This window comes from Arvicanthis niloticus, chromosome Y (assembly GCF_011762505.2).
Source record: "Arvicanthis niloticus isolate mArvNil1 chromosome Y, mArvNil1.pat.X, whole genome shotgun sequence".
Lineage (NCBI taxonomy): Eukaryota > Metazoa > Chordata > Mammalia > Rodentia > Muridae > Arvicanthis > Arvicanthis niloticus.
Genome location: NC_133431.1, coordinates 1,198,203 through 1,208,545, shown reverse-complemented (window position 1 = coordinate 1,208,545; position 10,343 = coordinate 1,198,203). Strand labels below are relative to the sequence as shown.

The following is a 10,343-nucleotide window of genomic DNA, read 5'->3' as shown; positions in this document are numbered from 1 at the left end:
CAACAGGGACCCTCTGAAGGTTCCAGGGTGGCAGTATGACATGACCCGAGAGATGCTTGGGGAAGGAGACTCTGACCACAGCAGTGGACAATGGGGTGGTTACTTCAGTGGTTCTCTTCTGAGGGAAGCATCAGACGGGGAGAGTGTTCACAGACTGCACTGAGGGAGGGCTCTGATGGGTGGCAGGGATGCAGGAAACTGTTTCTTGGGATGCACTACAATTTATCTTAATTAGGTTGAGCTGAGGAAAGCAAGAGGAGGGAATTCTGTGCAGGCACTGGAAAGCTGCCAACTCCTGGAGCCCGTGTTGTGATCTGATGCTGACAGCCCTTGATCTCTTCAATTTCCCTTCTTTCTTTCTTTATTTCTTAATTTTTTGAGATAGAGGAGGGGAGTGGGGGAGATGAGAGAGACACAATAGAATGCCTCAGAGAACAAAAGCTCTGGTTCCTTTTGGTGCCTCACTTTTATCAGGGGGTGCAGCTCTCTCAGTACCCTATAATCACAGTGCAGGCAGGGATGCAACCAGTGACTTACCATTCAGGCATGGATGCGTCCTGGACAGTAGGTCCTCCTGCCAGTGTCTGCCAGCTCAGATCTGATCCACAGGATGGGAAAGGAGGCCTGAGAGTGGAGGGGTTTGGGCCAAGGTCCAGCTGGTCCTCTGTGATCTCATCTACTATATGTCCGTGGACCGTGCTAGTTTTTAAACTTCATAGAATGCTCAAGGAACTATTAGTCTTGCCACTTTGCAGATGGAGTAACTGGGGTTCAGAGGTTAAAGAGAATATTCAAATACCTGAAGCCAAGACTGAACTGGATCTCTTTAGCTTCAAAACCTAAGTCCTTAACCTATGCCACACTGACCTGATAAGAGGAAACACATCCTGCCCACATACCAGCTTATAGATCAAGAGTTCTACATCTTGATCTATAAGCAGCACCAGGAGACTGTGTCCACAATGGGCGTAGCTTGAACATCTATTAAAACCTCAAGGCCCAACTCCACAGTGACACACTTCCTCCAACGTGGCCACACATACTCCACCAAGGCCACACCTCCTCATAGTGCAGCTCCCTATGGAACAAGCATTCAAACACATGAACCTATGGGGGCCATTCCTATTCAAACCATCACAGTAGATAAGTCTTCAGACAGGAATTGCATAGATAAAACTATATATAACTTAAAATTTCCAGATATCTTCACCAACCCACAAGACAAACTACTCAACCACAGCAGAGATTAGACCCAGGAAGAGTAGATAGAACTGGTAGAAGAGACAGCAAAAACAAAGCGGTTAATTAAATGATACCCTTTCCAGACCGAGAATATGGCCCTCTCCTGACTTCTTCAGCAAAACCAAATGTTTTATACTGTGTATGTACCCTTTCTCAAGCAAGAAAGAACATAAGATCCTTTCTTGGGAAAATCACAAGCATGAACCCCAAAAGACCTCACGGCCAACCCTAATCCTGAGTCCCTGCATGAAGACCCTGAGAGATAAAGTGAAGCCTAGGTCACTCTATGGACTCCAAGATGTTGGAGGTGACAAAGTTGTGAGACATCTGCCAGGGAGATTGGCTTATATGGAGTGAAACCAGCCTGTTAGAGATATATTCTGAAAAAAAAAAAGAGAAAGAAAAAAGCCGGGCAGTGGTCATGCATGCCTTTAATCCCAGCACTCGGGAGGCAGAGGCAGGCTGATTTCTGAGGTCGAGGCCAGCCTGGCCTACAGAGTGAGTTCCAGGACAGCCAAGACTACACAGAGAAACCCTGTCTCCAAAAAAACAAAACAAAGAAACAAAAAACAGAAAAAAATGCTCTTCAGAACATACACATACACACACACACACACATACACACACACACAGTGTGGTGTCCCTCAGCATTTTTGGAACAACTTTTAAAAAACAGAAAAAAAAGTGGATTCCCCTCAGAGGACACATGTACATTTGAAACAATTTCAACATTCTTCAGGCATGTCTCTGTAGTAGACTTTGAAGGAGACATTAGTTACAACTGCAGCACTGGATGCTACAGGAGGCTCTAAGGTGCTTGCTTGTTGGACTTGACTCTTTTGGACTTTTTCACTCTCCAGGTCTCAGATGAGAATTTCCATGATACTGATGGCTGGCTGGTGGTTGGGAAGACAGACTAAAGGAAGGTTGGCTGGCTGGACAGTAGGTGGCAGCATGAGCCTGTGCAGGCAGAGCAGGCTAAGTAGGTCCCAGCCCCCACCCTGCCCCCTGATCCCCTGATTTTTTTATTCTTTCTCTCCCCCTTTTCTCTCTCTCTCTCTCTGTCTCTGTCTCTGTCTCTCTCTCTCTCTCTCTCTGTCTCTCTCTCTCTCTTTCTCTCTCTCTTTCTCTCTCTCTGTCTCTCTCTCTTTCTCTCTCTCTGTCTCTCTCTCTGTCTCTCTCTCTTTCTCTCTCTCTGTCTGCCCTGTGCGTGTGTTCAACTGAGGAGGCAATGGCAGAACAGTGTTTGACCCTTCTCTATAAGCCAGGCTACCCCACTACTGCCTCCCCCTCCCTCTTTTTTTAAGTGTGTTTTTAAAAATTCTGTTCAGTTTATTGTAAGTTAATCGCATGTCTTATTTTCCTCTTCATTTTTTTTTAAGTTGAGTCAGGGGCTTCTGTACATAGACCTGGAAATTAGTACCTAGATCGGGCCTGCCTTCCTCCAGCACCACACCTGGCTTCCTGTCATTGTCCATTTAGCTTGATTTCAATATTTATTCATGTCTGAGAGGGACAGAGAGGACGAGGGAGAATTGTATCACAGGCTATAGTTTAATTTCTTCACTAATCATGTGGTTGTCCGCCCCGCCCTCATTTCCGTCCTCATGCCACATGTAACCTTGAGTAAGATAAATTTTTTTTGTCGGCACCCATACCATATGACACACGCTTACTCCCACTGAGCCCTCTGATTTTCCTCACATCTCTGTCTTTTAAAAATTAGACTTGGGTGGGGCCGCTGGAGAGATGGCTCAGTGGTTAAGAGCAATGATTGCTTTTCCAGAGGTCCTGAGTTCAGTTTCCAGCAACCAGATGGTGGCTTTCAACCACCTACCATTGGGATTTAATGCCCTCTTTCGAGGATGAAATCCAATGTACTCGTGGAGAATGGTAAGGAAGCTTTTCTGAGGAAGGTCTTCTGATCTAGAAAGTACCCTTAAAATGAAATGTGAATCACAAGAAGCATTTGTTTTGAAATATTGAGCTAGGAGCTACTTAAGCTTACACAAAACAGTCCATTTTTAGATTGATCCCAGGAAGGAGGGGGGAGAGAGAGAGAGAGAGAGAGAGAGAGAGGAGAGAGAGAGAGAGGAGAGAGAGAGGAGAGGAGAGAGGAGAGAGAGAGAAGAGTGAGAGAGGAGAAAGGAGGAGAGGAGAGAGAGAGAAGAGAGAGAGGAGTGAGAGAGGAGAGGAGAAAGAGAGAGAAGAGAAAGAGAGGAGAGAGAAGAGAGAGAAAGGAGAGAGAGGAGAGAGAGGAGAGACAGGGAGCAGAGGAGAGAGAGAGAGAGAGGGAGAGAGAGAGAGATTGTAACATTAAATAGAGCTGGTTTGTGAGATGAAACCTTGTATTTAATGAGTAGTGCTGGAATTAAGGGAGGGTGTATGCACCACCAGGACGAGCTGAATTTCTAAAAAAACAGAAGAGAAAGAAAAGAAGGAAAGAAAAACCTGCTTTCTATATACCCAAGCAATGGTAATTTGCTACAGTGTCTCTTTTGTGTAGTTTGAATTAGACTTTGGTTTATTTAGGAAGTTTCACACACACAGTATTATCTCCAAAGAGGAGCCAACAGCGTCTTTGTGTGTTGTCAGTAGTCAGTTGTCAGTTGTTGCCCTCTTTAAATGTTGTTGTTGTTTGAAAACCCAGTTCTCAGAAGGTAAAATGGAGACAAGCCCAAAGTCACTCGCATTGAAGTCATCTCCAACTGACAACTACGGGAACAGGGTAGACTTGTGTGGATGAGGAAGAAGAATCTAGGAGGAGCTTTGGGATGGGAAACTCTGATCGGAATACAATGTAGAAAATACAGTTTCTTTCTACCATAAGCCCCCCCCAAAAAAACCCCACCACCATCATCATCACCACCACCAAAAACCTCTGGCAGCAAAACCATAGCTACTGCAAGTGTTCCTTGTCTGAATATCCAACCACTTCCAGCTAAGTTGGTGTGTAATTCTGTCCCAGTTGTGCTACCAGGGTTAAGAAAAAGGGGAACCACCTATATAGTTCTGTGACACCATCATCCATATATCTATGTCAATGTCTATGTCAATATCTATATCATCTATATCTATATATCTCTATCTATCTATCTATCTATCTATCTATCTATCTATCTATCTATCCCCCCCCCCTCAGGACAGTCCTGGACAGTCATTCCTTTAAGCTTCAGGTAAACCCTGTAAGGTAAGCTTTCCAAATTCATCCATCCTGAATGGTGGGTGTGCTTGCTTCCTTAAGACCCAAACTTTGGTTGGTGTCGAAATAAATAACGAATGAATGAATGAATGAATGAATGAATAAATTAGGAGGGGATACAGATGCCTAATGGTTGTAATTTCCTAATACACAGGCCTAGGCTCCATTTCCATGTTGGAAAGATAGCTGAGTAGTTAAGGGTACTGACTGCTCTTTCTTCCAGAGGTCCCAATAAGCACATAGCAGCTCTGTCACAGGACCTGATTCACTCTTCTGGTGTGTGTGTAAATCATAATAAACAATGTTAGAAATACCAGGTTATGTAAATACAGCCCAGATCCTAGGCCTGAAAAGTCCCTGAGCTGGCAGGGTGTGGCAGGCTGGATCAGAGAGAGTCTTCCTCTATCTCTTATCAGAGACAGGTGTGTTATCAGTTGGAGTGCCATTAGCATTTATAAGGAGCTAGGTTATCCTGGAACATTGTGATGGTGGGGGTGGGGGCAGTTGGAGGCATTGGGGGAGAATTTAGGCAGCGTAAATGAAGAAATAAACTGGAAACTTTATTCATTTATTTATTTTATTGAGTGTACGATGGAAAAGGGAAAATGGGAGGGAGGGAGGGAGGGAGAAAAGGAGGGCAATCTTTCCATGCTGGGATGATCCATGCCTTGGGAAGGAATTCCTCCTAAATGAGCTGTCATGCGGTCATCTCGCAGCTTTGGGGGGGGGGGACTTTGGTTCTGGCCTCTCAATGGGTTTCCAAAGGGCAGTCAGAGAGCCCTGCATGGACAGAAAGGGAAACCATGTTAAGCAAGCAAGCAAGCAAGCAAAACCACAAATCTGTCTGTTAAGTTCTTCTGTTAAAGAAATCGTGGTGAAGTGAAGCAGAAGCAGAAACAGAAGCAGAAGCAGAAGCAGAAGCAAAGCAAGCTCATATTCATTCCAAAAAGGCTGATAGCTAGGGAGCTTGGGCTACAGAGTGAAAACAAGTAGAAGGAACAAAAAATAAATAAAATTTAAAAAAGACTTTGTTAGAACATGTCTAAGTTTTAGGGAACAAGGCTTGACATTGAAACCCACTGGTTCATTAGCATCTTCCGCAAATCTCTCAGACAATGTTTCCCAATGCAGTGCCTACCACCTTCTCCTCCATGATTGCCCCCGACTCCTCACTGTGGGGCGTGTGTGTGTGTGTGTGTGTGTGTGTCCCACACAGCAACCATCAGTGGAGACACAAAGAAGACAGCTAAGGCTACAAAATAAAGATAGCAAAACAGACAGGGAGACAGTGTCCCAAAATGGATTCCCCAAAAATGGTAGGCCAGAGTGAGGGACCAGTCAAACTTCTTATCTGAGAGAGGGAGAGGGAGAGGGAGAGGGAGAGGGAGAGGGAGAGGGAGAGGGAGAGGGAGAGGGAGAGGGAGAGGGAGAGGGAGAGGGAGAGGGAGAGGGAGAGGGAGAGGGAGAGGGAGAGGGAGAGGGAGAGGGAGAGGGAGAGGGAGAGGGAGAGGGAGAAGAGACAAGAGAGGGACAGAGAGAAGAGGAGAGAAGAGGAAAGAGAGAAGAGAGGAGAGGAAGAAGAGGAGAGAAAGATAGAGATAGATAGATAGATTATAGATAGAGAGGATAGAGAGAAGAGGAGATGAGAGAGAGAGGATAGGGAGAAGAGGAGAGGAGAGAGAGGAGAGAGGAGAAAGAGGAGAGGATAGAGAGATAGAGGAGAGGAGAGAGGAGAGGAGAGGAAAGGAGAGAGAGGAGAGGAGAGAGAGAGAATCCTCTCTGCTGTTTGATCTCTTTTGTGAGCCCTAGAAAAGTGTAACATCAAGCAAGTACCTCACATATTTGATTTAAAGAGTCCAGACCACATACAAACATATGTCTTTTTAAATTTTATACACATATACACAGAAATACTGGTGTGACACCTGGTATTTGTTATAGGACAACTGGCCGACCTGATAATTAAGGAAATCATATAAATTATAATAAGATAATTAAAAAGAAAAATGTGTGTATATGTGTTTTTAAAATTATATATGTTTTCTACATACATATTATATATAATACACACACATACATATAATACTCTGTTGAACAATAATACTCTGTGAAACAAGGCAACTGGGCTACCTCACAATATAATTTAAAACAAACAAACAAACAAACAAAAAACCAGCTCAATAAAAGGGGACCCGCAAAAAGGGGGATGGGGAGACAGAGACACAGACATACATACATATATATGTGTGTATATATATGTATATATACATATATACGTATATATATACATATATATATACACACATATATGTATACATATATATTTAAAAAAAAGAGGGCAGATATCTGGTCGACACATGTAAAGGAGGTCAAGGAGACACAGATACATATCTTTTAAAACAGTCTGTTAAAACAGACAACTGGTCGACCTCACACCATTCAAAGAAAAAAAACCGTTCGAATGTATGTGTGTGTATATTTAAAACAGTTAAATAATTTCAATAATTTTAAATAAATAAAAAAAAGAGTCCAGAACAAACATCTGGTAAACCGGCAAAAAAAGGATATGAGGACACAGAGATACATTTTTAATAAGCAGTCTGTGAAAAGGGACAACTGGTAGACCTCACACAAGTAAATTTAATAATTATAATAATAAAAAAAATTTCAAAAGGGACAACTGGTCGACTATATATATATATATATATATATATATATATATATATATTTAAAAAAAAAAAAAGAGTCCAGACCAGATATCTGATCGACCTCCCAGAGTTGGGAAAAAAAAGAGACCAAGTACCCTTGGAAGTGGTCTACCGGAACCCGGAAAAAAAAAAAAAAAAAAGGAGGAAAGGGAGGGGAAAAGAAAAAAAGAGGCGCCGGAACCTCTCCGGCCTTGCCTCCCGAAACTCATCCCGCTCACCCCCAGACGCGCCTAGCGGCGCCAAGGAGCATGAGGATGTGAAGAGGAAGAGAGGAACAGGAAAGCTCGGATGAGAGAGCGCAACTCCCCCTACCAGAGAGCCCGCCAATGCCGCGACCCAGATAGACTCGCTTCCTCAAAAGCCTGGGCGGCAGAGGAATCCCCTTTCTCTCCACCGTCCCCGCGCGCTTCCCGGGAACGCAGCACGGAGACGGGCGCAGGAGGGGACCCGAACCGCAAGGACGGGGAAGCGAGCGCAGGGGAGGACGACGCTGGGGTCCTGTCTGGCGCCGGCGCCAAAGGGTGAGACAAGGATCGCCCTTTGCAACCCCCCCTTTCACCGTGACCTCCCCATTACACGCCCTCCGAGAGGCCTTCGGTGGAGACCAAGATACCCCCACCGGCCGCACCGGCAACCGTGGGGACCGGCCAGCCACCGCCAACCGACTCTCTGCCCACACCGGCTTGGCCAGGGCCCGGGGCGGGGAGAGGGCGGCAGTGGCGGGCTGGGCTGCAATGACTGACGCTGGAACCACCTTGCAGAGGAGTAGGAGGAGGCGAGAAGGAAGAGGAGAGACGGGTGGAGACCCTGGCCAGTTGGCGGTACCGGGGTCAGCGGTCGACCGCCTTGCATACGCGAGTGCGAGTGCGAGCAGGCATCGGGAGGCCTGCGAGAGACAAACCCTTGTGTCGAGGGCTGACTTTCAATAGATCATAGCGAGGGAGCTGCTCTGCTACGTACAAAACCCAGACCCAGAAATAGGTCGTCTACGAATGGTTTAGCGCCAGGTTCCACAGGAACCTGCAATCAGCGTGATGGATGAGAGGGTGGCCCCCTTTCCGGCCGTACCCCATTTCCTAAGATGAGTGGCTCACTACACCAGACCCCGGTCCCGACGCCCATGGGGGGACTTAGAGGTGTTCAGCCATAATCCCACAGATGGTAGCTTCGTCCCATTGGCTCCTCAGCCAAGCACATACACCAAATGTCTGAACCTGCGGTTCCTCTCGTACTGAGTAGGATTACCATGGCAACAATACATCATCAGTAGGGTAAAACTAACCTGTCTCACGATGGTCTGAACCCAGCTCACGTTCCCTATTAGTGGGTGAACAATCCAACGCTTGGTGAATTCTGCTTCACAATGATAGGAAGAGCCGACATCGAAGGATCAACAAGCGACGACATCGCTATGAACGCTTGGCCGCCACAAGCCAGTTATCCCTATGGTAACTTTTGTGACGCCTCCTGCTTAAAACCCAAAAGGTCAGAAGGATCACTTTCACGGTCTGTATTCATACTGAAAATCAAGATCAAGCGAGCTTTTGCCCTTCTGCTCCATGGGAGGTTTCTGTCCTCCCTGAGCTCGCCTTAGGACACCCAAGCCCCAACCCCTCGTGGAAAAACGGAAACGGGGAGCCAGGGGCCTCCCACTTATCCCACACCTATCATGTCTCTTCACTGTGCCAGACTAGAGTAAAGCTCAACAGGGTTTTCTTTCCCCGCTGATTTCGCCAAGCCCGTTCCCTTGGCTGTGGTTTCTCTGGATAGTAGGTAGGGACAGTGGGAATCTCGTTCATCCATTCATGCGCATCACTAATTAGATGGCAAGGCATTTGGCTACCTTAAGAGAGTCATAGTTACTCCCGCCATTTACCCGCGCATCATTGAATTTCTTAACTTTGACGATCAGAGCACTGGGCAGAAATCACATCGCATCAACACCGCCGCGGGCCTTCTGTGATGCTCTGTTTTAATTAAACGGTCGGATTCCCCTGGCCCACACCAGTTCTAAGTCGGCTGCTAGGCGCCAGCCTAGGTGAGGCGCCTCTCGGGGGGGGGGGGGGGGGACCCGTGGCCCGGGGAAGCGGACCCGGTAGGGGAAGCGCCGGTGCGGGGAGGATCGTGGGGGCAAGACACACGGGGCCGCCGGGACCACGAGAGAGGCCCCGGGGTCCCACGCCAGAACCTCCCCAACCCCCTTTGCTACTAACCCGCCGGTCTCCCCAGGTACAGGCGCGATGCCCGCTGCAGCTGGGGCGATCCATGGGAAGGGCCGGCTCACGTCCAGAGTCGCTGACGCTGGACCCCCCCCAGTGTCCGGGACTCCGCCCCCCCAACTGACTGGGAACCCACGGGTTCCTCCTGCTCCAGCCTGCGAGGGGCTGAACCTGCCGGCCCCCACACCCGGCGAGGGGGAGAAACAATGGGGGTCTCTGGGGAGAGGTGAGGGTGACTCCGGGCGGCCAGGAAAGGGAAGGGGGTCTCCCCGGGCGTGGGAGAGGGCGGTGGCGCCTCGTCCAGCCGCGGCACGCCCAGCCCCACTTCTTGCGCCAGCCTGAGTGACCCAGCCCTTAGAGCCAATCCTTATCCGGAAGTTACGAATCCGGCTTACCGATTTCCCTTACCTACATTGTTCCAACATGCTAGAGGCTGTTCACCTTGGAGACCTGCTGCAGATATGGGTACGGCCCTGCTCGAGATATACACCCTCTCCCCCAGATATTCAAGGGCCGGCGAGAGCTCACCGGACGCCGCCCGAACCGCGATGCTTTCCGGGCCCCTCTCTCGGGGTGAACCCATTCTAGGGCGCCCTGCCCTTCACAAAGAAAAGAGAACTCTCCCCAGGGCTCCCGCAGGCTTCTCCGGGATCAGCGCCCATCTCCGCCACTCAGGATTCGGGGATCTGAACCCGACTCCCTTTTGATCAGCCGAGGGCAACGGAGGCCATCGCCCGTCCCTTCAGAATGGAACTCGCCCATCTCTCAGGACCGACTGACCCATGTTCAACTGCTGTTCACATGGAACCTTTCTCCACTTCGGCCTTCAAAGTTCTAGTTTGAATATTTGCTATTACCACCAAGATCTGCACCTGCGGTGGTTCCACCCGGGCCAGTGCCCTAGGCTTCAAGGCTCACCTCAGCGGTCCTCCCACTTGCGGAGTAGCGTCCAGGGGCCCAACACCTGGGGGC

The 10,343-nt window shown here is 48.2% G+C and overlaps 1 pseudogene; it reads right to left on the bottom strand.

Annotated features, from left to right (window-relative positions):
• Positions 1-8,047: 8,047 nt before the first annotated feature.
• LOC143437436 (28S ribosomal RNA) overlaps positions 8,048-10,343 on the bottom strand; it is a 3,588-nt pseudogene continuing 1,292 nt past the window's right edge.